Source organism: Hydractinia symbiolongicarpus, chromosome 7 (genome assembly GCF_029227915.1).
Source record: "Hydractinia symbiolongicarpus strain clone_291-10 chromosome 7, HSymV2.1, whole genome shotgun sequence".
Classification (NCBI taxonomy): Eukaryota; Metazoa; Cnidaria; class Hydrozoa; order Anthoathecata; family Hydractiniidae; genus Hydractinia; species Hydractinia symbiolongicarpus.
Genome location: NC_079881.1, coordinates 21,753,620 through 21,772,873, shown reverse-complemented (window position 1 = coordinate 21,772,873; position 19,254 = coordinate 21,753,620). Strand labels below are relative to the sequence as shown.

General features: G+C 48.4%; 36 non-coding genes across 36 annotated transcripts; all 36 read right to left on the bottom strand.

Moving 5' to 3' along the window:
- Nucleotides 1-104: 104 nt before the first annotated feature.
- Nucleotides 105-243, bottom strand: LOC130649942 (U4 spliceosomal RNA). Its single transcript, XR_008983354.1, has one exon. It is a non-coding gene; the product is annotated as a U4 spliceosomal RNA (small nuclear RNA).
- Nucleotides 244-638: 395 nt separating this feature from the next.
- On the bottom strand, nucleotides 639-777 carry LOC130649841 (U4 spliceosomal RNA). The gene has a single exon (XR_008983257.1). It is a non-coding gene; the product is annotated as a U4 spliceosomal RNA (small nuclear RNA).
- A 395-nt stretch (nucleotides 778-1,172) lies between these two features.
- On the bottom strand, nucleotides 1,173-1,311 carry LOC130649947 (U4 spliceosomal RNA). The gene has a single exon (XR_008983358.1). It is a non-coding gene; the product is annotated as a U4 spliceosomal RNA (small nuclear RNA).
- Nucleotides 1,312-1,706: 395 nt separating this feature from the next.
- LOC130649989 (U4 spliceosomal RNA) lies at nucleotides 1,707-1,845 on the bottom strand. The gene has a single exon (XR_008983398.1). It is a non-coding gene; the product is annotated as a U4 spliceosomal RNA (small nuclear RNA).
- A 396-nt stretch (nucleotides 1,846-2,241) lies between these two features.
- LOC130650407 (U4 spliceosomal RNA) lies at nucleotides 2,242-2,380 on the bottom strand. The gene has a single exon (XR_008983796.1). It is a non-coding gene; the product is annotated as a U4 spliceosomal RNA (small nuclear RNA).
- A 395-nt stretch (nucleotides 2,381-2,775) lies between these two features.
- LOC130650406 (U4 spliceosomal RNA) lies at nucleotides 2,776-2,914 on the bottom strand. Its single transcript, XR_008983795.1, has one exon. It is a non-coding gene; the product is annotated as a U4 spliceosomal RNA (small nuclear RNA).
- A 396-nt stretch (nucleotides 2,915-3,310) lies between these two features.
- LOC130650405 (U4 spliceosomal RNA) lies at nucleotides 3,311-3,449 on the bottom strand. The gene has a single exon (XR_008983794.1). It is a non-coding gene; the product is annotated as a U4 spliceosomal RNA (small nuclear RNA).
- A 395-nt stretch (nucleotides 3,450-3,844) lies between these two features.
- Nucleotides 3,845-3,983, bottom strand: LOC130650404 (U4 spliceosomal RNA). The gene has a single exon (XR_008983793.1). It is a non-coding gene; the product is annotated as a U4 spliceosomal RNA (small nuclear RNA).
- A 395-nt stretch (nucleotides 3,984-4,378) lies between these two features.
- Nucleotides 4,379-4,517, bottom strand: LOC130650403 (U4 spliceosomal RNA). The gene has a single exon (XR_008983792.1). It is a non-coding gene; the product is annotated as a U4 spliceosomal RNA (small nuclear RNA).
- A 396-nt stretch (nucleotides 4,518-4,913) lies between these two features.
- LOC130649926 (U4 spliceosomal RNA) lies at nucleotides 4,914-5,052 on the bottom strand. Its single transcript, XR_008983339.1, has one exon. It is a non-coding gene; the product is annotated as a U4 spliceosomal RNA (small nuclear RNA).
- Nucleotides 5,053-5,448: 396 nt separating this feature from the next.
- Nucleotides 5,449-5,587, bottom strand: LOC130650063 (U4 spliceosomal RNA). Its single transcript, XR_008983467.1, has one exon. It is a non-coding gene; the product is annotated as a U4 spliceosomal RNA (small nuclear RNA).
- Nucleotides 5,588-5,983: 396 nt separating this feature from the next.
- On the bottom strand, nucleotides 5,984-6,122 carry LOC130650401 (U4 spliceosomal RNA). The gene has a single exon (XR_008983790.1). It is a non-coding gene; the product is annotated as a U4 spliceosomal RNA (small nuclear RNA).
- A 396-nt stretch (nucleotides 6,123-6,518) lies between these two features.
- On the bottom strand, nucleotides 6,519-6,657 carry LOC130650400 (U4 spliceosomal RNA). Its single transcript, XR_008983789.1, has one exon. It is a non-coding gene; the product is annotated as a U4 spliceosomal RNA (small nuclear RNA).
- A 396-nt stretch (nucleotides 6,658-7,053) lies between these two features.
- Nucleotides 7,054-7,192, bottom strand: LOC130650062 (U4 spliceosomal RNA). Its single transcript, XR_008983466.1, has one exon. It is a non-coding gene; the product is annotated as a U4 spliceosomal RNA (small nuclear RNA).
- Nucleotides 7,193-7,588: 396 nt separating this feature from the next.
- LOC130650399 (U4 spliceosomal RNA) lies at nucleotides 7,589-7,727 on the bottom strand. Its single transcript, XR_008983788.1, has one exon. It is a non-coding gene; the product is annotated as a U4 spliceosomal RNA (small nuclear RNA).
- A 396-nt stretch (nucleotides 7,728-8,123) lies between these two features.
- Nucleotides 8,124-8,262, bottom strand: LOC130650398 (U4 spliceosomal RNA). Its single transcript, XR_008983787.1, has one exon. It is a non-coding gene; the product is annotated as a U4 spliceosomal RNA (small nuclear RNA).
- A 396-nt stretch (nucleotides 8,263-8,658) lies between these two features.
- Nucleotides 8,659-8,797, bottom strand: LOC130649999 (U4 spliceosomal RNA). Its single transcript, XR_008983407.1, has one exon. It is a non-coding gene; the product is annotated as a U4 spliceosomal RNA (small nuclear RNA).
- Nucleotides 8,798-9,193: 396 nt separating this feature from the next.
- LOC130650397 (U4 spliceosomal RNA) lies at nucleotides 9,194-9,332 on the bottom strand. Its single transcript, XR_008983786.1, has one exon. It is a non-coding gene; the product is annotated as a U4 spliceosomal RNA (small nuclear RNA).
- Nucleotides 9,333-9,728: 396 nt separating this feature from the next.
- Nucleotides 9,729-9,867, bottom strand: LOC130650074 (U4 spliceosomal RNA). The gene has a single exon (XR_008983477.1). It is a non-coding gene; the product is annotated as a U4 spliceosomal RNA (small nuclear RNA).
- Nucleotides 9,868-10,263: 396 nt separating this feature from the next.
- On the bottom strand, nucleotides 10,264-10,402 carry LOC130650395 (U4 spliceosomal RNA). The gene has a single exon (XR_008983784.1). It is a non-coding gene; the product is annotated as a U4 spliceosomal RNA (small nuclear RNA).
- Nucleotides 10,403-10,798: 396 nt separating this feature from the next.
- On the bottom strand, nucleotides 10,799-10,937 carry LOC130649998 (U4 spliceosomal RNA). The gene has a single exon (XR_008983406.1). It is a non-coding gene; the product is annotated as a U4 spliceosomal RNA (small nuclear RNA).
- Nucleotides 10,938-11,333: 396 nt separating this feature from the next.
- LOC130650394 (U4 spliceosomal RNA) lies at nucleotides 11,334-11,472 on the bottom strand. The gene has a single exon (XR_008983783.1). It is a non-coding gene; the product is annotated as a U4 spliceosomal RNA (small nuclear RNA).
- A 396-nt stretch (nucleotides 11,473-11,868) lies between these two features.
- LOC130650072 (U4 spliceosomal RNA) lies at nucleotides 11,869-12,007 on the bottom strand. Its single transcript, XR_008983476.1, has one exon. It is a non-coding gene; the product is annotated as a U4 spliceosomal RNA (small nuclear RNA).
- Nucleotides 12,008-12,403: 396 nt separating this feature from the next.
- Nucleotides 12,404-12,542, bottom strand: LOC130650393 (U4 spliceosomal RNA). The gene has a single exon (XR_008983782.1). It is a non-coding gene; the product is annotated as a U4 spliceosomal RNA (small nuclear RNA).
- Nucleotides 12,543-12,937: 395 nt separating this feature from the next.
- On the bottom strand, nucleotides 12,938-13,076 carry LOC130650038 (U4 spliceosomal RNA). Its single transcript, XR_008983444.1, has one exon. It is a non-coding gene; the product is annotated as a U4 spliceosomal RNA (small nuclear RNA).
- A 395-nt stretch (nucleotides 13,077-13,471) lies between these two features.
- LOC130650391 (U4 spliceosomal RNA) lies at nucleotides 13,472-13,610 on the bottom strand. Its single transcript, XR_008983781.1, has one exon. It is a non-coding gene; the product is annotated as a U4 spliceosomal RNA (small nuclear RNA).
- A 395-nt stretch (nucleotides 13,611-14,005) lies between these two features.
- Nucleotides 14,006-14,144, bottom strand: LOC130650390 (U4 spliceosomal RNA). The gene has a single exon (XR_008983780.1). It is a non-coding gene; the product is annotated as a U4 spliceosomal RNA (small nuclear RNA).
- Nucleotides 14,145-14,539: 395 nt separating this feature from the next.
- On the bottom strand, nucleotides 14,540-14,678 carry LOC130650389 (U4 spliceosomal RNA). The gene has a single exon (XR_008983779.1). It is a non-coding gene; the product is annotated as a U4 spliceosomal RNA (small nuclear RNA).
- A 395-nt stretch (nucleotides 14,679-15,073) lies between these two features.
- LOC130650388 (U4 spliceosomal RNA) lies at nucleotides 15,074-15,212 on the bottom strand. The gene has a single exon (XR_008983778.1). It is a non-coding gene; the product is annotated as a U4 spliceosomal RNA (small nuclear RNA).
- Nucleotides 15,213-15,607: 395 nt separating this feature from the next.
- On the bottom strand, nucleotides 15,608-15,746 carry LOC130650387 (U4 spliceosomal RNA). The gene has a single exon (XR_008983777.1). It is a non-coding gene; the product is annotated as a U4 spliceosomal RNA (small nuclear RNA).
- Nucleotides 15,747-16,141: 395 nt separating this feature from the next.
- LOC130650386 (U4 spliceosomal RNA) lies at nucleotides 16,142-16,280 on the bottom strand. The gene has a single exon (XR_008983776.1). It is a non-coding gene; the product is annotated as a U4 spliceosomal RNA (small nuclear RNA).
- A 395-nt stretch (nucleotides 16,281-16,675) lies between these two features.
- Nucleotides 16,676-16,814, bottom strand: LOC130650076 (U4 spliceosomal RNA). Its single transcript, XR_008983479.1, has one exon. It is a non-coding gene; the product is annotated as a U4 spliceosomal RNA (small nuclear RNA).
- Nucleotides 16,815-17,209: 395 nt separating this feature from the next.
- On the bottom strand, nucleotides 17,210-17,348 carry LOC130649991 (U4 spliceosomal RNA). The gene has a single exon (XR_008983400.1). It is a non-coding gene; the product is annotated as a U4 spliceosomal RNA (small nuclear RNA).
- Nucleotides 17,349-17,743: 395 nt separating this feature from the next.
- On the bottom strand, nucleotides 17,744-17,882 carry LOC130650385 (U4 spliceosomal RNA). The gene has a single exon (XR_008983775.1). It is a non-coding gene; the product is annotated as a U4 spliceosomal RNA (small nuclear RNA).
- A 395-nt stretch (nucleotides 17,883-18,277) lies between these two features.
- On the bottom strand, nucleotides 18,278-18,416 carry LOC130650383 (U4 spliceosomal RNA). Its single transcript, XR_008983773.1, has one exon. It is a non-coding gene; the product is annotated as a U4 spliceosomal RNA (small nuclear RNA).
- A 395-nt stretch (nucleotides 18,417-18,811) lies between these two features.
- LOC130650382 (U4 spliceosomal RNA) lies at nucleotides 18,812-18,950 on the bottom strand. The gene has a single exon (XR_008983772.1). It is a non-coding gene; the product is annotated as a U4 spliceosomal RNA (small nuclear RNA).
- Nucleotides 18,951-19,254: the final 304 nt, after the last annotated feature.

Here is a 19,254-nt window from a genome sequence, read left to right as displayed (position 1 = left end):
AGGGTTCTTCTGCATTCGGAAGCGAGCAAACAAGAATTTTTGCGCTTTTCTTGCATTCGACGCAGTCTTCGTGAGCTCAGCAAGATTTCTATTTTTAGGCATGGTCCCAGTGGGAACCTCCAAATATTGCAACGCCGGTGATGTTTCACGCCGTCATGCGGGATATTGGGAAAAGTTTTCAATTAGCAATCACCACGCCTCGGTTAAACCTCATTGGCTATGGTAATGCCACTGCGCAAAGCTAACCCAACAAGAACAGCAACCATCGCGTGCTTCTTTAACGTTATCGATTGCTTGTGGTTACGGCATTTTGGTCCCCATCTCGCCTTTCCCTTGTGCCACTTAAACAGTTTTCATATTCATAGCCGAACTAAGACAAGTGTCCGTTGTCGTCGTGAGAGTAAGGGCCAGTGCCGCAACGAGCGCTTTGTCTCCACCACTGATTCGCCATTTACACCTAGAATGCCCACCGTCTGCGGAAGTGACCAGTTGCGTTGAAAAGAGGCGATGCATAATGTGTCCTGCTTTACACGAAAGGGTTCTTCTCCATTCGGAAGCGAGCAAACAAGAATTTTTGCGCTTTTCTTGCATTCGACGCAGACTTCGTGAGCTCAGCAGATTTCTATTTTTAGGCATGGTCCCAGTGGGAACCTCCAAATATTGCAACGCCGGCGATGTTTCACGCCGTCATGCGGGATATTGGGAAAAGTTTTCAATTAGCAATCACCACGCCTCGGTTAAACCTCATTGGCTATGGTAATGCCACTGCGCAAAGGTAACCCAACAAGAACGGCAACCATCGCGTGCTTCTTTAACGTTATCGATTGCTTGTGGTTACGGCATTTTGGTCCCCATCTCGCCTTTCCTTTGTGCCACTTAAACAGTTTTCATATTCATAGCCGAACTAAGACAAGTGTCCGTTGTCGTCGTGAGAGTAAGTGCCAGTGCCGCAACGAGCGCTTTGTCTCCACCACTGATTCGCCATTTACACCTAGAATGCCCACCGTCTGCGGAAGTGACCAGTTGCGTTGAAAAGAGGCGATGCATAATGTGTCCTGCTTTACACGAAAGGGTTCTTCTCCATTCGGAAGCGAGCAAACAAGAATTTTTGCGCTTTTCTTGCATTCGACGCAGTCTTCGTGAGCTCAGCAGATTTCTATTTTTAGGCATGGTCCCAGTGGGAACCTCCAAATATTGCAACGCCGGCGATGTTTCACGCCGTCATGCGGGATATTGGGAAACGTTTTCAATTAGCAATCACCACGCCTCGGTTAAACCTCATTGGCTATGGTAATGCCACTGCGCAAAGCTAACCCAACAAGAACGGCAACCATCGCGTGCTTCTTTAACGTTATCGATTGCTTGTGGTTACGGCATTTTGGTCCCCATCTCGCCTTTCCCTTGTGCCACTTAAACAGTTTTCATATTCATAGCCGAACTAAGACAAGTGTCCGTTGTCGTCGTGAGAGTAAGGGCCAGTGCCGCAACGAGCGCTTTGTCTCCACCACTGATTCGCCATTTACACCTAGAATGCCCACCGTCTGCGGAAGTGACCAGTTGCGTTGAAAAGAGGCGATGCATAATGTGTCCTGCTTTACACGAAAGGGTTCTTCTCCATTCGGAAGCGAGCAAACAAGAATTTTTGCGCTTTTCTTGCATTCGACGCAGTCTTCGTGAGCTCAGCAGATTTCTATTTTTAGGCATGGTCCCAGTGGGAACCTCCAAATATTGCAACGCCGGCGATGTTTCACGCCGTCATGCGGGATATTGGGAAAAGTTTTCAATTAGCAATCACCACGCCTCGGTTAAACCTCATTGGATATGGTAATGCCACTGCGCAAAGCTAACCCAACAAGAACGGCAACCATCGCGTGCTTCTTTAACGTTATCGATTGCTTGTGGTTACGGCATTTTGGTCCCCATCTCGCCTTTCCCTTGTGCCACTTAAACAGTTTTCATATTCATAGCCGAACTAAGACAAGTGTCCGTTGTCGTCGTGAGAGTAAGGGCCAGTGCCGCAACGAGCGCTTTGTCTCCACCACTGATTCGCCATTTACACCTAGAATGCCCACCGTCTGCGGAAGTGACCAGTTGCGTTGAAAAGAGGCGATGCATAATGTGTCCTGCTTTACACGAAAGGGTTCTTCTCCATTCGGAAGCGAGCAAACAAGAATTTTTGCGCTTTTCTTGCATTCGACGCAGTCTTCGTGAGCTCAGCAAGATTTCTATTTTAAGGCATGGTCCCAGTGGGAACCTCCAAATATTGCAACGCCGGCGATGTTTCACGCCGTCATGCGGGATATTGGGAAAAGTTTTCAATTAGCAATCACCACGCCTCGGTTAAACCTCATTGGCTATGGTAATGCCACTGCGCAAAGCTAACCCAACAAGAACAGCAACCATCGCGTGCTTATTTAACGTTATCGATTGCTTGTGGTTACGGCATTTTGGTCCCCATCTCGCCTTTCCCTTGTGCCACTTAAACAGTTTTCATATTCATAGCCGAACTAAGACAAGTGTCCGTTGTCGTCGTGAGAGTAAGGGCCAGTGCCGCAACGAGCGCTTTGTCTCCACCACTGATTCGCCATTTACACCTAGAATGCCCACCGTCTGCGGAAGTGACCAGTTGCGTTGAAAAGAGGCGATGCATAATGTGTGCTGCTTTACACGAAAGGGTTCTTCTCCATTCGGAAGCGAGCAAACAAGAATTTTTGCGCTTTTCTTGCATTCGACGCAGTCTTCGTGAGCTCAGCAGATTTCTATTTTTAGGCATGGTCCCAGTGGGAACCTCCAAATATTGCAACGCCGGCGATGTTTCACGCCGTCATGCGGGATATTGGGAAAAGTTTTCAATTAGCAATCACCACGCCTCGGTTAAACCTCATTGGCTATGGTAATGCCACTGCGCAAAGCTAACCCAACAAGAACGGCAACCATCGCGTGCTTCTTTAACGTTATCGATTGCTTGTGGTTACGGCATTTTGGTCCCCATCTCGCCTTTCCCTTGTGCCACTTAAACAGTTTTCATATTCATAGCCGAACTAAGACAAGTGTCCGTTGTCGTCGTGAGAGTAAGGGCCAGTGCCGCAACGAGCGCTTTGTCTCCACCACTGATTCGCCATTTACACCTAGAATGCCCGCCGTCTGCGGAAGTGACCAGTTGCGTTGAAAAGAGGCGATGCATAATGTGTCCTGCTTTACACGAAAGGGTTCTTCTCCATTCGGAAGCGAGCAAACAAGAATTTTTGCGCTTTTCTTGCATTCGACGCAGTCTTCGTGAGCTCAGCAAGATTTCTATTTTTAGGCATGGTCCCAGTGGGAACCTCCAAATATTGCAACGCCGGCGATGTTTCACGCCGTCATGCGGGATATTGGGAAAAGTTTTCAATTAGCAATCACCACGCCTCGGTTAAACCTCATTGGCTATGGTAATGCCACTGCGCAAAGCTAACCCAACAAGAACGGCAACCATCGCGTGCTTCTTTAACGTTATCGATTGCTTGTGGTTACGGCATTTTGGTCCCCATCTCGCCTTTCCCTAGTGCCACTTAAACAGTTTTCATATTCATAGCCGAACTAAGACAAGTGTCCGTTGTCGTCGTGAGAGTAAGGGCCAGTGCCGCAACGAGCGCTTTGTCTCCACCACTGATTCGCCATTTACACCTAGAATGGCCACCGTCTGCGGAAGTGACCAGTTGCGTTGAAAAGAGGCGATGCATAATGTGTCCTGTTTTACACGAAAGGGTTCTTCTCCATTCGGAAGCGAGCAAACAAGAATTTTTGCGCTTTTCTTGCATTCGACGCAGTCTTCGTGAGCTCAGCAGATTTCTATTTTTAGGCATGGTCCCAGTGGGAACCTCCAAATATTGCAACGCCGGCGATGTTTCACGCCGTCATGCGGGATATTGGGAAAAGTTTTCAATTAGCAATCACCACGCCTCGGTTAAACCTCATTGGCTATGGTAATGCCACTGCGCAAAGCTAACCCAACAAGAACGGCAACCATCGCGTGCTTCTTTAACGTTATCGATTGCTTGTGGTTACGGCATTTTGGTCCCCATCTCGCCTTTCCCTTGTGCCACTTAAACAGTTTTCATATTCATAGCCGAACTAAGACAAGTGTCCGTTGTCGTCGTGAGAGTAAGGGCCAGTGCCGCAACGAGCGCTTTGTCTCCACCACTGATTCGCCATTTACACCTAGAATGCCCACCGTGTGCGGAAGTGACCAGTTGCGTTGAAAAGAGGCGATGCATAATGTGTCCTGCTTTACACGAAAGGGTTCTTCTCCATTCGGAAGCGAGCAAACAAGAATTTTTGCGCTTTTCTTGCATTCGACGCAGTCTTCGTGAGCTCAGCAGATTTCTATTTTTAGGCATGGTCCCAGTGGGAACCTCCAAATATTGCAACGCCGGCGATGTTTCACGCCGTCATGCGGGATATTGGGAAAAGTTTTCAATTAGCAATCACCACGCCTCGGTTAAACCTCATTGGCTATGGTAATGCCACTGCGCAAAGCTAACCCAACAAGAACGGCAACCATCGCGTGCTTCTTTAACGTTATCGATTGCTTGTGGTTACGGCATTTTGGTCCCCATCTCGCCTTTCCCTTGTGCCACTTAAACAGTTTTCATATTCATAGCCGAACTAAGACAAGTGTCCGTTGTCGTCGTGAGAGTAAGGGCCAGTGCCGCAACGAGCGATTTGTCTCCACCACTGATTCGCCATTTACACCTAGAATGCCCACCGTCTGCGGAAGTGACCGGTTGCGTTGAAAAGAGGCGATGCATAATGTGTCCTGCTTTACACGAAAGGGTTCTTCTCCATTCGGAAGCGAGCAAACAAGAATTTTTGCGCTTTTCTTGCATTCGACGCAGTCTTCGTGAGCTCAGCAAGATTTCTATTTTTAGGCATGGTCCCAGTGGGAACCTCCAAATATTGCAACGCCGGCGATGTTTCACGCCGTCATGCTGGATATTGGGAAAAGTTTTCAATTAGCAATCACCACGCCTCGGTTAAACCTCATTGGCTATGGTAATGCCACTGCGCAAAGCTAACCCAACAAGAACGGCAACCATCGCGTGCTTCTTTAACGTTATCGATTGCTTGTGGTTACAGCATTTTGGTCACCATCTCGCCTTTCCCTTGTGCCACTTAAACAGTTTTCATATTCATAGCCGAACTAAGACAAGTGTCCGTTGTCGTCGTGAGAGTAAGGGCCAGTGCCGCAACGAGCGCTTTGTCTCCACCACTGATTCGCCATTTACACCTAGAATGCCCACCGTCTGCGGAAGTGACCAGTTGCGTTGAAAAGAGGCGATGCATAATGTGTCCTGCTTTACACGAAAGGGTTCTTCTCCATTCGGAAGCGAGCAAACAAGAATTTTTGCGCTTTTCTTGCATTCGACGCAGTCTTCGTGAGCTCAGCAAGATTTCTATTTTTAGGCATGGTCCCAGTGGGAACCTCCAAATATTTCAACGCCGGCGATGTTTCACGCCGTCATGCGGGATATTGGGAAAAGTTTTCAATTAGCAATCATCACGCCTCGGTTAAACCTCATTGGCTATGGTAATGCCACTGCGCAAAGCTAACCCAACAAGAACGGCAACCATCGCGTGCTTCTTTAACGTTATCGATTGCTTGTGGTTACGGCATTTTGGTCCCCATCTCGCCTTTCCCTTGTGCCACTTAAACAGTTTTCATATTCATAGCCGAACTAAGACAAGTGTCCGTTGTCGTCGTGAGAGTAAGGGCCAGTGCCGCAACGAGCGCTTTGTCTCCACCACTGATTCGCCATTTACACCTAGAATGCCCACCGTCTGCGGAAGTGACCAGTTGCGTTGAAAAGAGGCGATGCATAATGTGTCCTGCTTTACACGAAAGGGTTCTTCTCCATTCGGAAGCGAGCAAACAAGCATTTTTGCGCTTTTCTTGCATTCGACGCAGTCTTCGTGAGCTCAGCAAGATTTCTATTTTTAGGCATGGTCCCAGTGGGAACCTCCAAATATTGCAACGCCGGCGATGTTTCACGCCGTCATGCGGGATATTGGGAAAAGTTTTCAATTAGCAATCACCACGCCTCGGTTAAACCTCATTGGCTATGGTAATGCCACTGCGCAAAGCTAACCCAACAAGAACGGCAACCATCGCGTGCTTCTTTAACGTTATCGATTGCTTGTGGTTACGGCATTTTGGTCCCCATCTCGCCTTTCCCTTGTGCCACTTAAACAGTTTTCATATTCATAGCCGAACTAAGACAAGTGTCCGTTGTCGTCGTGAGAGTAAGGGCCAGTGCCGCAACGGGCGCTTTGTCTCCACCACTGATTCGTCATTTACACCTAGAATGCCCACCGTCTGCGGAAATGACCAGTTGCGTTGAAAAGAGGCGATGCATAATGTGTCCTGCTTTACACGAAAGGGTTCTTCTCCATTCGGAAGCGAGCAAACAAGAATTTTTGCGCTTTTCTTGCATTCGACGCAGTCTTCGTGAGCTCAGCAAGATTTCTATTTTTAGGCATGGTCCCAGTGGGAACCTCCAAATATTGCAACGCCGGCGATGTTTCACGCCGTCATGCGGGATATTGGGAAAAGTTTTCAATTAGCAATCACCACGCCTCGGTTAAACCTCATTGGCTATGGTAATGCCACTGCGCAAAGCTAACCCAACAAGAACGGCAACCATCGCGTGCTTTCTTAACGTTATCGATTGCTTGTGGTTACGGCATTTTGGTCCCCATCTTGCCTTTCCCTTGTGCCACTTAAACAGTTTTCATATTCATAGCCGAACTAAGACAAGTGTCCGTTGTCGTCGTGAGAGTAAGGGCCAGTGCCGCAACGAGCGCTTTGTCTCCACCACTGATTCGCCATTTACACCTAGAATGCCCACCGTCTGCGGAAGTGACCAGTTGCGTTGAAAAGAGGCGATGCATAATGTGTCCTGCTTTACACGAAAGGGTTCTTCTCCATTCGGAAGCGAGCAAACAAGAATTTTTGCGCTTTTCTTGCATTCGACGCAGTCTTCGTGAGCTCAGCAAGATTTCTATTTTTAGGCATGGTCCCAGTGGGAACCTCCAAATATTTCAACGCCGGCGATGTTTCACGCCGTCATGCGGGATATTGGGAAAAGTTTTCAATTAGCAATCATCACGCCTCGGTTAAACCTCATTGGCTATGGTAATGCCACTGCGCAAAGCTAACCCAACAAGAACGGCAACCATCGCGTGCTTCTTTAACGTTATCGATTGCTTGTGGTTACGGCATTTTGGTCCCCATCTCGCCTTTCCCTTGTGCCACTTAAACAGTTTTCATATTCATAGCCGAACTAAGACAAGTGTCCGTTGTCGTCGTGAGAGTAAGGGCCAGTGCCGCAACGAGCGCTTTGTCTCCACCACTGATTCGCCATTTACACCTAGAATGCCCACCGTCTGCGGAAGTGACCAGTTGCGTTGAAAAGAGGCGATGCATAATGTGTCCTGCTTTACACGAAAGGGTTCTTCTCCATTCGGAAGCGAGCAAACAAGCATTTTTGCGCTTTTCTTGCATTCGACGCAGTCTTCGTGAGCTCAGCAAGATTTCTATTTTTAGGCATGGTCCCAGTGGGAACCTCCAAATATTGCAACGCCGGCGATGTTTCACGCCGTCATGCGGGATATTGGGAAAAGTTTTCAATTAGCAATCACCACGCCTCGGTTAAACCTCATTGGCTATGGTAATGCCACTGCGCAAAGCTAACCCAACAAGAACGGCAACCATCGCGTGCTTCTTTAACGTTATCGATTGCTTGTGGTTACGGCATTTTGGTCCCCATCTCGCCTTTCCCTTGTGCCACTTAAACAGTTTTCATATTCATAGCCGAACTAAGACAAGTGTCCGTTGTCGTCGTGAGAGTAAGGGCCAGTGCCGCAACGGGCGCTTTGTCTCCACCACTGATTCGTCATTTACACCTAGAATGCCCACCGTCTGCGGAAATGACCAGTTGCGTTGAAAAGAGGCGATGCATAATGTGTCCTGCTTTACACGAAAGGGTTCTTCTCCATTCGGAAGCGAGCAAACAAGAATTTTTGCGCTTTTCTTGCATTCGACGCAGTCTTCGTGAGCTCAGCAAGATTTCTATTTTTAGGCATGGTCCCAGTGGGAACCTCCAAATATTGCAACGCCGGCGATGTTTCACGCCGTCATGCGGGATATTGGGAAAAGTTTTCAATTAGCAATCACCACGCCTCGGTTAAACCTCATTGGCTATGGTAATGCCACTGCGCAAAGCTAACCCAACAAGAACGGCAACCATCGCGTGCTTTCTTAACGTTATCGATTGCTTGTGGTTACGGCATTTTGGTCCCCATCTTGCCTTTCCCTTGTGCCACTTAAACAGTTTTCATATTCATAGCCGAACTAAGACAAGTGTCCGTTGTCGTCGTGAGAGTAAGGGCCAGTGCCGCAACGAGCGCTTTGTCTCCACCACTGATTCGCCATTTACACCTAGAATGCCCACCGTCTGCGGAAGTGACCAGTTGCGTTGAAAAGAGGCGATGCATAATGTGTCCTGCTTTACACGAAAGGGTTCTTCTCCATTCGGAAGCGAGCAAACAAGAATTTTTGCGCTTTTCTTGCATTCGACGCAGTCTTCGTGAGCTCAGCAAGATTTCTATTTTTAGGCATGGTCCCAGTGGGAACCTCCAAATATTGCAACGCCGGCGATGTTTCACGCCGTCATGCGGGATATTGGGAAAAGTTTTCAATTAGCAATCACCACGCCTCGGTTAAACTTCATTGGCTATGGTAATGCCACTGCGCAAAGCTAACCCAACAAGAACGGCAACCATCGCGTGCTTCTTTAACGTTATCGATTGCTTGTGGTTACGGCATTTTGGTCCCCATCTCGCCTTTCCCTTGTGCCACTTAAACAGTTTTCATATTCATAGCCGAACTAAGACAAGTGTCCGTTGTCGTCGTGAGAGTAAGGGCCAGTGCCGCAACGAGCGCTTTGTCTCCACCACTGATTCGCCATTTACACCTAGAATGCCCACCGTCTGCGGAAGTGACCAGTTGCGTTGAAAAGAGGCGATGCATAATGTGTCCTGCTTTACACGAAAGGGTTCTTCTCCATTCGGAAGCGAGCAAACAAGAATTTTTGCGCTTTTCTTGCATTCGACGCAGTCTTCGTGAGCTCAGCAAGATTTCTATTTTTAGGCATGGTCCCAGTGGGAACCTCCAAATATTGCAACGCCGGCGATGTTTCACGCCGTCATGCGGGATATTGGGAAAAGTTTTCAATTAGCAATCACCACGCCTCGGTTAAACCTCATTGGCTATGGTAATGCCACTGCGCAAAGCTAACCCAACAAGAACGGCAACCATCGCGTGCTTCTTTAACGTTATCGATTGCTTGTGGTTACGGCATTTTGGTCCCCGTCTCGCCTTTCCCTTGTGCCACTTAAACAGTTTTCATATTCATAGCCGAACTAAGACAAGTGTCCGTTGTCGTCGTGAGAGTAAGGGCCAGTGCCGCAACGAGCGCTTTGTCTCCACCACTGATTCGCCATTTACACCTAGAATGCCCACCGTCTGCGGAAGTGACCAGTTGCGTTGAAAAGAGGCGATGCATAATGTGTCCTGCTTTACACGAAAGGGTTCTTCTCCATTCGGAAGCGAGCAAACAAGAATTTTTGCGCTTTTCTTGCATTCGACGCAGTCTTCGTGAGCTCAGCAAGATTTCTATTTTTAGGCATGGTCCCAGTGGGAACCTCCAAATATTGCAACGCCGGCGATGTTTCACGCCGTCATGCGGGATATTGGGAAAAGTTTTCAATTAGGAATCATCACGCCTCGGTTAAACCTCATTGGCTATGGTAATGCCACTGCGCAAAGCTAACCCAACAAGAACGGCAACCATCGCGTGCTTCTTTAACGTTATCGATTGCTTGTGGTTACGGCATTTTGGTCCCCATCTCGCCTTTCCCTTGTGCCACTTAAACAGTTTTCATATTCATAGCCGAACTAAGACAAGTGTCCGTTGTCGTCGTGAGAGTAAGGGCCGGTGCCGCAACGAGCGCTTTGTCTCCACCACTGATTCGCCATTTACACCTAGAATGCCCACCGTCTGCGGAAGTGACCAGTTGCGTTGAAAAGAGGCGATGCATAATGTGTCCTGCTTTACACGAAAGGGTTCTTCTCCATTCGGAAGCGAGCAAACAAGAATTTTTGCGCTTTTCTTGCATTCGACGCAGTCTTCGTGAGCTCAGCAAGATTTCTATTTTTAGGCATGGTCCCAGTGGGAACCTCCAAATATTGCAACGCCGGCGATGTTTCACGCCGTCATGCGGGATATTGGGAAAAGTTTTCAATTAGCAATCACCACGCCTCGGTTAAACCTCATTGGCTATGGTAATGCCACTGCGCAAAGCTAACCCAACAAGAACGGCAACCATCGCGTGCTTTCTTAACGTTATCGATTGCTTGTGGTTACGGCATTTTGGTCCCCATCTTGCCTTTCCCTTGTGCCACTTAAACAGTTTTCATATTCATAGCCGAACTAAGACAAGTGTCCGTTGTCGTCGTGAGAGTAAGGGCCAGTGCCGCAACGAGCGCTTTGTCTCCACCACTGATTCGCCATTTACACCTAGAATGCCCACCGTCTGCGGAAGTGACCAGTTGCGTTGAAAAGAGGCGATGCATAATGTGTCCTGCTTTACACGAAAGGGTTCTTCTCCATTCGGAAGCGAGCAAACAAGAATTTTTGCGCTTTTCTTGCATTCGACGCAGTCTTCGTGAGCTCAGCAAGATTTCTATTTTTAGGCATGGTCCCAGTGGGAACCTCCAAATATTGCAACGCCGGCGATGTTTCACGCCGTCATGCGGGATATTGGGAAAAGTTTTCAATTAGCAATCACCACGCCTCGGTTAAACTTCATTGGCTATGGTAATGCCACTGCGCAAAGCTAACCCAACAAGAACGGCAACCATCGCGTGCTTCTTTAACGTTATCGATTGCTTGTGGTTACGGCATTTTGGTCCCCATCTCGCCTTTCCCTTGTGCCACTTAAACAGTTTTCATATTCATAGCCGAACTAAGACAAGTGTCCGTTGTCGTCGTGAGAGTAAGGGCCAGTGCCGCAACGAGCGCTTTGTCTCCACCACTGATTCGCCATTTACACCTAGAATGCCCACCGTCTGCGGAAGTGACCAGTTGCGTTGAAAAGAGGCGATGCATAATGTGTCCTGCTTTACACGAAAGGGTTCTTCTCCATTCGGAAGCGAGCAAACAAGAATTTTTGCGCTTTTCTTGCATTCGACGCAGTCTTCGTGAGCTCAGCAAGATTTCTATTTTTAGGCATGGTCCCAGTGGGAACCTCCAAATATTGCAACGCCGGCGATGTTTCACGCCGTCATGCGGGATATTGGGAAAAGTTTTCAATTAGCAATCACCACGCCTCGGTTAAACCTCATTGGCTATGGTAATGCCACTGCGCAAAGCTAACCCAACAAGAACGGCAACCATCGCGTGCTTCTTTAACGTTATCGATTGCTTGTGGTTACGGCATTTTGGTCCCCGTCTCGCCTTTCCCTTGTGCCACTTAAACAGTTTTCATATTCATAGCCGAACTAAGACAAGTGTCCGTTGTCATCGTGAGAGTAAGGGCCAGTGCCGCAACGAGCGCTTTGTCTCCACCACTGATTCGCCATTTACACCTAGAATGCCCACCGTCTGCGGAAGTGACCAGTTGCGTTGAAAAGAGGCGATGCATAATGTGTCCTGCTTTACACGAAAGGGTTCTTCTCCATTCGGAAGCGAGCAAACAAGAATTTTTGCGCTTTTCTTGCATTCGACGCAGTCTTCGTGAGCTCAGCAAGATTTCTATTTTTAGGCATGGTCCCAGTGGGAACCTCCAAATATTGCAACGCCGGCGATGTTTCACGCCGTCATGCGGGATATTGGGAAAAGTTTTCAATTAGGAATCATCACGCCTCGGTTAAACCTCATTGGCTATGGTAATGCCACTGCGCAAAGCTAACCCAACAAGAACGGCAACCATCGCGTGCTTCTTTAACGTTATCGATTGCTTGTGGTTACGGCATTTTGGTCCCCATCTCGCCTTTCCCTTGTGCCACTTAAACAGTTTTCATATTCATAGCCGAACTAAGACAAGTGTCCGTTGTCGTCGTGAGAGTAAGGGCCGGTGCCGCAACGAGCGCTTTGTCTCCACCACTGATTCGCCATTTACACCTAGAATGCCCACCGTCTGCGGAAGTGACCAGTTGCGTTGAAAAGAGGCGATGCATAATGTGTCCTGCTTTACACGAAAGGGTTCTTCTCCATTCGGAAGCGAGCAAACAAGAATTTTTGCGCTTTTCTTGCATTCGACGCAGTCTTCGTGAGCTCAGCAAGATTTCTATTTTTAGGCATGGTCCCAGTGGGAACCTCCAAATATTGCAACGCCGGCGATGTTTCACGCCGTCATGCGGGATATTGGGAAAAGTTTTCAATTAGCAATCACCACGCCTCGGTTAAACCTCATTGGCTATGGTAATGCCACTGCGCAAAGCTAAGCCAACAAGAGCGGCAACCATCGCGTGCTTCTTTAACGTTATCGATTGCTTGTGGTTACGGCATTTTGGTCCCCATCTCGCCTTTCCCTTGTGCCACTTAAACAGTTTTCATATTCATAGCCGAACTAAGACAAGTGTCCGTTGTCGTCGTGAGAGTAAGGGCCAGTGCCGCAACGAGCGCTTTGCCTCCACCACTGATTCGCCATTTACACCTAGAATGCCCACCGTCTGCGGAAGTGACCAGTTGCGTTGAAAAGAGGCGATGCATAATGTGTCCTGCTTTACACGAAAGGGTTCTTCTCCATTCGGAAGCGAGCAAACAAGAATTTTTGCGCTTTTCTTACATTCAACGCAGTCTTCGTGAGCTCAGCAGATTTCTATTTTTAGGCATGGTCCCAGTGAGAACCTCCAAATATTGCAACGCCGGCGATGTTTCACGCCGTCATGCGGGATATTGGGAAAAGTTTTCAATTAGCAATCACCACGCCTGGGTTAAACCTCATTGGCTATGGTAATGCCACTGCGCAAAGCTAACCCAACAAGAACGGCAACCATCGCGTGCTTCTTTAACGTTATCGATTGCTTGTGGTTACGGCATTTTGGTCCCCATCTCGCCTTTCCCTTGTGCCACTTAAACAGTTTTCATATTCATAGCCGAACTAAGACAAGTGTCCGTTGTCGTCGTGAGAGTAAGGGCCAGTGCCGCAACGAGCGCTTTGTCTCCACCACTGATGCGCCATTTACACCTAGAATGCCCACCGTCTGCGGAAGTGACCAGTTGCGTTGAAAAGAGGCGATGCATAATGTGTCCTGCTTTACACGAAAGGGTTCTTCTCCATTCGGAAGCGAGCAAACAAGAATTTTTGCGCTTTTCTTGCATTCGACGCAGTCTTCGTGAGCTCAGCAGATTTCTATTTTTAGGCATGGTCCCAGTGGGAACCTCCAAATATTGCAACGCCGGCGATGTTTCACGCCGTCATGCGGGATATTGGGAAAAGTTTTCAATTAGCAATCACCACGCCTCGGTTAAACCTCATTGGCTATGGTAATGCCACTGCGCAAAGCTAACCCAACAAGAACGGCAACCATCGCGTGCTTCTTTAACGTTATCGATTGCTTGTGGTTACGGCATTTTGGTCCCCATCTCGCCTTTCCCTTGTGCCACTTAAACAGTTTTCATATTCATAGCCGAACTAAGACAAGTGTCCGTTGTCATCGTGAGAGTAAGGGCCAGTGCCGCAACGAGCGCTTTGTCTCCACCACTGATTCGCCATTTACACCTAGAATGCCCACCGTCTGCGGAAGTGACCAGTTGCGTTGAAAAGAGGCGATGCATAATGTGTCCTGCTTTACACGAAAGGGTTCTTCTCCATTCGGAAGCGAGCAAACAAGAATTTTTGCGCTTTTCTTGCATTCGACGCAGTCTTCGTGAGCTCAGCAGATTTCTATTTTTAGGCATGGTCCCAGTGGGAACCTCCAAATATTGCAACGCCGGCGATGTTTCACGCCGTCATGCGGGATATTGGGAAAAGTTTTCAATTAGCAATCACCACGCCTCGGTTAAACCTCATTGGCTATGGTAATGCCACTGCGCAAAGCTAACCCAACAAGAACGGCAACCATCGCGTGCTTCTTTAACGTTATCGATTGCTTGTGGTTACGGCATTTTGGTCCCCATCTCGCCTTTCCCTTGTGCCACTTAAACAGTTTTCATATTCATAGCCGAACTAAGACAAGTGTCCGTTGTCGTCGTGAGAGTAAGGGCCAGTGCCGCAACGAGCGCTTTGTCTCCACCACTGATTCGCCATTTACACCTAGAATGCCCACCGTCTGCGGAAGTGACCAGTTGCGTTGAAAAGAGGCGATGCATAATGTGTCCTGCTTTACACGAAAGGGTTCTTCTCCATTCGGAAGCGAGCAAACAAGAATTTTTGCGCTTTTCTTGCATTCGACGCAGTCTTCGTGAGCTCAGCAGATTTCTATTTTTAGGCATGGTCCCAGTGGGAACCTCCAAATATTGCAACGCCGGCGATGTTTCACGCCGTCATGCGGGATATTGGGAAAAGTTTTCAATTAGCAATCACCACGCCTCGGTTAAACCTCATTGGCTATGGTAATGCCACTGCGCAAAGCTAACCCAACAAGAACGGCAACCATCGCGTGCTTCTTTAACGTTATCGATTGCTTGTGGTTACGGCATTTTGGTCCCCATCTCGCCTTTCCCTTGTGCCACTTAAACAGTTTTCATATTCATAGCCGAACTAAGACAAGTGTCCGTTGTCGTCGTGAGAGTAAGGGCCAGTGCCGCAACGAGCGCTTTGTCTCCACCACTGATTCGCCATTTACACCTAGAATGCCCACCGTCTGCGGAAGTGACCAGTTGCGTTGAAAAGAGGCGATGCATAATGTGTCCTGCTTTACACGAAAGGGTTCTTCTCCATTCGGAAGCGAGCAAACAAGAATTTTTGCGCTTTTCTTGCATTCGACGCAGTCTTCGTGAGCTCAGCAGATTTGTATTTTTAGGCATGGTCCCAGTGGGAACCTCCAAATATTGCAACGCCGGCGATGTTTCACGCCGTCATGCGGGATATTGGGAAAAGTTTTCAATTAGCAATCACCACGCCTCGGTTAAACCTCATTGGCTATGGTAATGCCACTGCGCAAAGCTAACCCAACAAGAACGGCAACCATCGCGTGCTTCTTTAACGTTATCGATTGCTTGTGGTTACGGCATTTTGGTCCCCATCTCGCCTTTCCCTTGTGCCACTTAAACAGTTTTCATATTCATAGCCGAACTAAGACAAGTGTCCGTTGTCGTCGTGAGAGTAAGGGCCAGTGCCGCAACGAGCGCTTTGTCTCCACAACTGATTCGCCATTTACACCTAGAATGCCCACCGTCTGCGGAAGTGACCAGTTGCGTTGAAAAGAGGCGATGCATAATGTGTCCTGCTTTACACGAAAGGGTTCTTTTCCATTCGAAAGCGAGCAAACAAGAATTTTTGCGCTTTTCTTGCATTCGACGCAGTCTTCGTGAGCTCAGCAGATTTCTATTTTTAGGCATGGTCCCAGTGGGAACCTCCAAATATTGCAACGCCGGCGATGTTTCACGCCGTCATGCGGGATATTGGGAAAAGTTTTCAATTAGCAATCACCACGCCTCGGTTAAACCTCATTGGCTATGGTAATGCCACTGCGCAAAGCTAAGCCAACAAGAGCGGCAACCATCGCGTGCTTCTTTAACGTTATCGATTGCTTGTGGTTACGGCATTTTGGTCCCCATCTCGCCTTTCCCTTGTGCCACTTAAACAGTTTTCATATTCATAGCCGAACTAAGACAAGTGTCCGTTGTCGTCGTGAGAGTAAGGGCCAGTGCCGCAACGAGCGCTTTGTCTCCACCACTGATTCGCCATTTACACCTAGAATGCCCACCGTCTGCGGAAGTGACCAGTTGCGTTGAAAAGAGGCGATGCATAATGTGTCCTGCTTTACACGAAAGGGTTCTTCTCCATTCGGAAGCGAGCAAACAAGAATTTTTGCGCTTTTCTTGCATTCGACGCAGTCTTCGTGAGCTCAGCAGATTTGTATTTTTAGGCATGGTCCCAGTGGGAACCTCCAAATATTGCAACGCCGGCGATGTTTCACGCCGTCATGCGGGATATTGGGAAAAGTTTTCAATTAGCAATCACCACGCCTCGGTTAAACCTCATTGGCTATGGTAATGCCACTGCGCAAAGCTAACCCAACAAGAACGGCAACCATCGCGTGCTTCTTTAACGTTATCGATTGCTTGTGGTTACGGCATTTTGGTCCCCATCTCGCCTTTCCCTTGTGCCACTTAAACAGTTTTCATATTCATAGCCGAACTAAGACAAGTGTCCGTTGTCGTCGTGAGAGTAAGGGCCAGTGCCGCAACGAGCGCTTTGTCTCCACCACTGATTCGCCATTTACACCTAGAATGCCCACCGTCTGCGGAAGTGACCAGTTGCGTTGAAAAGAGGCGATGCATAATGTGTCCTGCTTTACACGAAAGGGTTCTTCTCCATCCGGAAGCGAGCAAACAAGAATTTTTGCGCTTTTCCTGCATTCGACGCAGTCTTCGTGAGCTCAGCAGATTTCTATTTTTAGGCATGGTACCAGTGAGAACCTCCAAATATTGCAACGCCGGCGATGTTTCACGCCGTCATGCGGGATATTGGGAAAAGTTTTCAATTAGCAATCACCACGCCTCGGTTAAACCTCATTGGCTATTGTAACGCCACTGCGCAAAGCTAACCCAACAAGAACGGCAACCATCGCGTGCTTCTTTAACGTTATCGATTGCTTGTGGTTACGGCATTTTGGTCCCCATCTCGCCTTTCCCTTGTGCCACTTAAACAGTTTTCATATTCATAGCCGAACTAAGACAAGTGTCCGTTGTCGTCGTGAGAGTAAGGGCCAGTGCCGCAACGAGCGCTTTGTCTCCACCACTGATTCGCCATTTACACCTAGAATGCCCACCGTCTGCGGAAGTGACCAGTTGCGTTGAAAAGAGGCGATGCATAATGTGTCCTGCTTTACACGAAAGGGTTCTTCTCCATCCGGAAGCGAGCAAACAAGAATTTTTGCGCTTTTCTTGCATTCGACGCAGTCTTCGTGTGCTCAGCAGATTTCTATTTTTAGGCATGGTCCCAGTGCGAACCTCCAAATATTGCAACGCCGGCGATGTTTCACGCCGTCATGCGGGATATTGGGAAAAGTTTTCAATTAGCAATCACCACGCCTCGGTTAAACCTCATTGGCTATGGTAATGCCACTGCGCAAAGCTAACCCAACAAGAACGGCAACCATCGCGTGCTTCTTTAACGTTATCGATTGCTTGTGGTTACGGCATTTTGGTCCCCATCTCGCCTTTCCCTTGTGCCACTTAAACAGTTTTCATATTCATAGCCGAACTAAGACAAGTGTCCGTTGTCGTCGTGAGAGTAAGGGCCAGTGCCGCAACGAGCGCTTTGTCTCCACCACTGATTCGCCATTTACACCTAGAATGCCCACCGTCTGCGGAAGTGACCAGTTGCGTTGAAAAGAGGCGATGCATAATGTGTCCTGCTTTACACGAAAGGGTTCTTCTCCATTCGGAAGCGAGCAAACAAGAATTTTTGCGCTTTTCTTGCATTCGACGCAGTCTTCGTGAGCTCAGCAGATTTCTATTTTTAGGCATGGTCCCAGTGGGAACCTCCAAATATTGCAACGCCGGCGATGTTTCACGCCGTCATGCGGGATATTGGGAAAAGTTTTCAATTAGCAATCACCACGCCTCGGTTAAACCTCATTGGCTATGGTAATGCCACTGCGCAAAGCTAACCCAACAAGAACGGCAACCATCGCGTGCTTCTTTAACGTTATCGATTGCTTGTGGTTACGGCATTTTGGTCCCCATCTCGCCTTTCCCTTGTGCCACTTAAACAGTTTTCATATTCATAGCCGAACTAAGACAAGTGTCCGTTGTCGTCGTGAGAGTAAGGACCAGTGCCGCAACGAGCGCTTTGTCTCCACTACTGATTCGCCATTTACACCTAGAATGCCCACCGTCTGCGGAAGTGACCAGTTGCGTTGAAAAGAGGCGATGCATAATGTGTCCTGCTTTACACGAAAGGGTTCTTCTCCATCCGGAAGCGAGCAAACAAGAATTTTTGCGCTTTTCTTGCATTCGACGCAGTCTTCGTGAGCTCAGCAGATTTCTATTTTTAGGCATGGTCCCAGTGGGAACCTCCAAATATTGCAACGCCGGCGATGTTTCACGCCGTCATGCGGGATATTGGGAAAAGTTTTCAATTAGCAATCACCACGCCTCGGTTAAACCTCATTGGCTATGGTAATGCCACTGCGCAAAGCTAACCCAACAAGAACGGCAACCATCGCGTGCTTCTTTAACGTTATCGATTGCTTGTGGTTACGGCATTTTGGTCCCCATCTCGCCTTTCCCTTGTGCCACTTAAACAGTTTTCATATTCATAGCCGAACTAAGACAAGTGTCCGTTGTCGTCGTGAGAGTAAGGGCCAGTGCCGCAACGAGCGCTTTGTCTCCACCACTGATTCGCCATTTACACCTAGAATGCCCACCGTCTGCGGAAGTGACCAGTTGCGTTGAAAAGAGGCGATGCATAATGTGTCCTGCTTTACACGAAAGGGTTCTTCTCCATTCGGAAGCGAGCAAACAAGAATTTTTGCGCTTTTCTTGCATTCGACGCAGTCTTCGTGAGCTCAGCAGATTTCTATTTTTAGGCATGGTCCCAGTGGGAACCTCCAAATATTGCAACGCCGGCGATGTTTCACGCCGTCATGCGGGATATTGGGAAAAGTTTTCAATTAGCAATCACCACGCCTCGGTTAAACCTCATTGGCTATGGTAATGCCACTGCGCAAAGCTAACCCAACAAGAACGGCAACCATCGCGTGCTTCTTTAACGTTATCGATTGCTTGTGGTTACGGCATTTTGGTCCCCATCTCGCCTTTCCCTTGTGCCACTTAAACAGTTTTCATATTCATAGCCGAACTAAGACAAGTGTCCGTTGTCGTCGTGAGAGTAAGGGCCAGTGCCGCAACGAGCGCTTTGTCTCCACCACTGATTCGCCATTTACACCTAGAATGCCCACCGTCTGCGGAAGTGACCAGTTGCGTTGAAAAGAGGCGATGCATAATGTGTCCTGCTTTACACGAAAGGGTTCTTCTC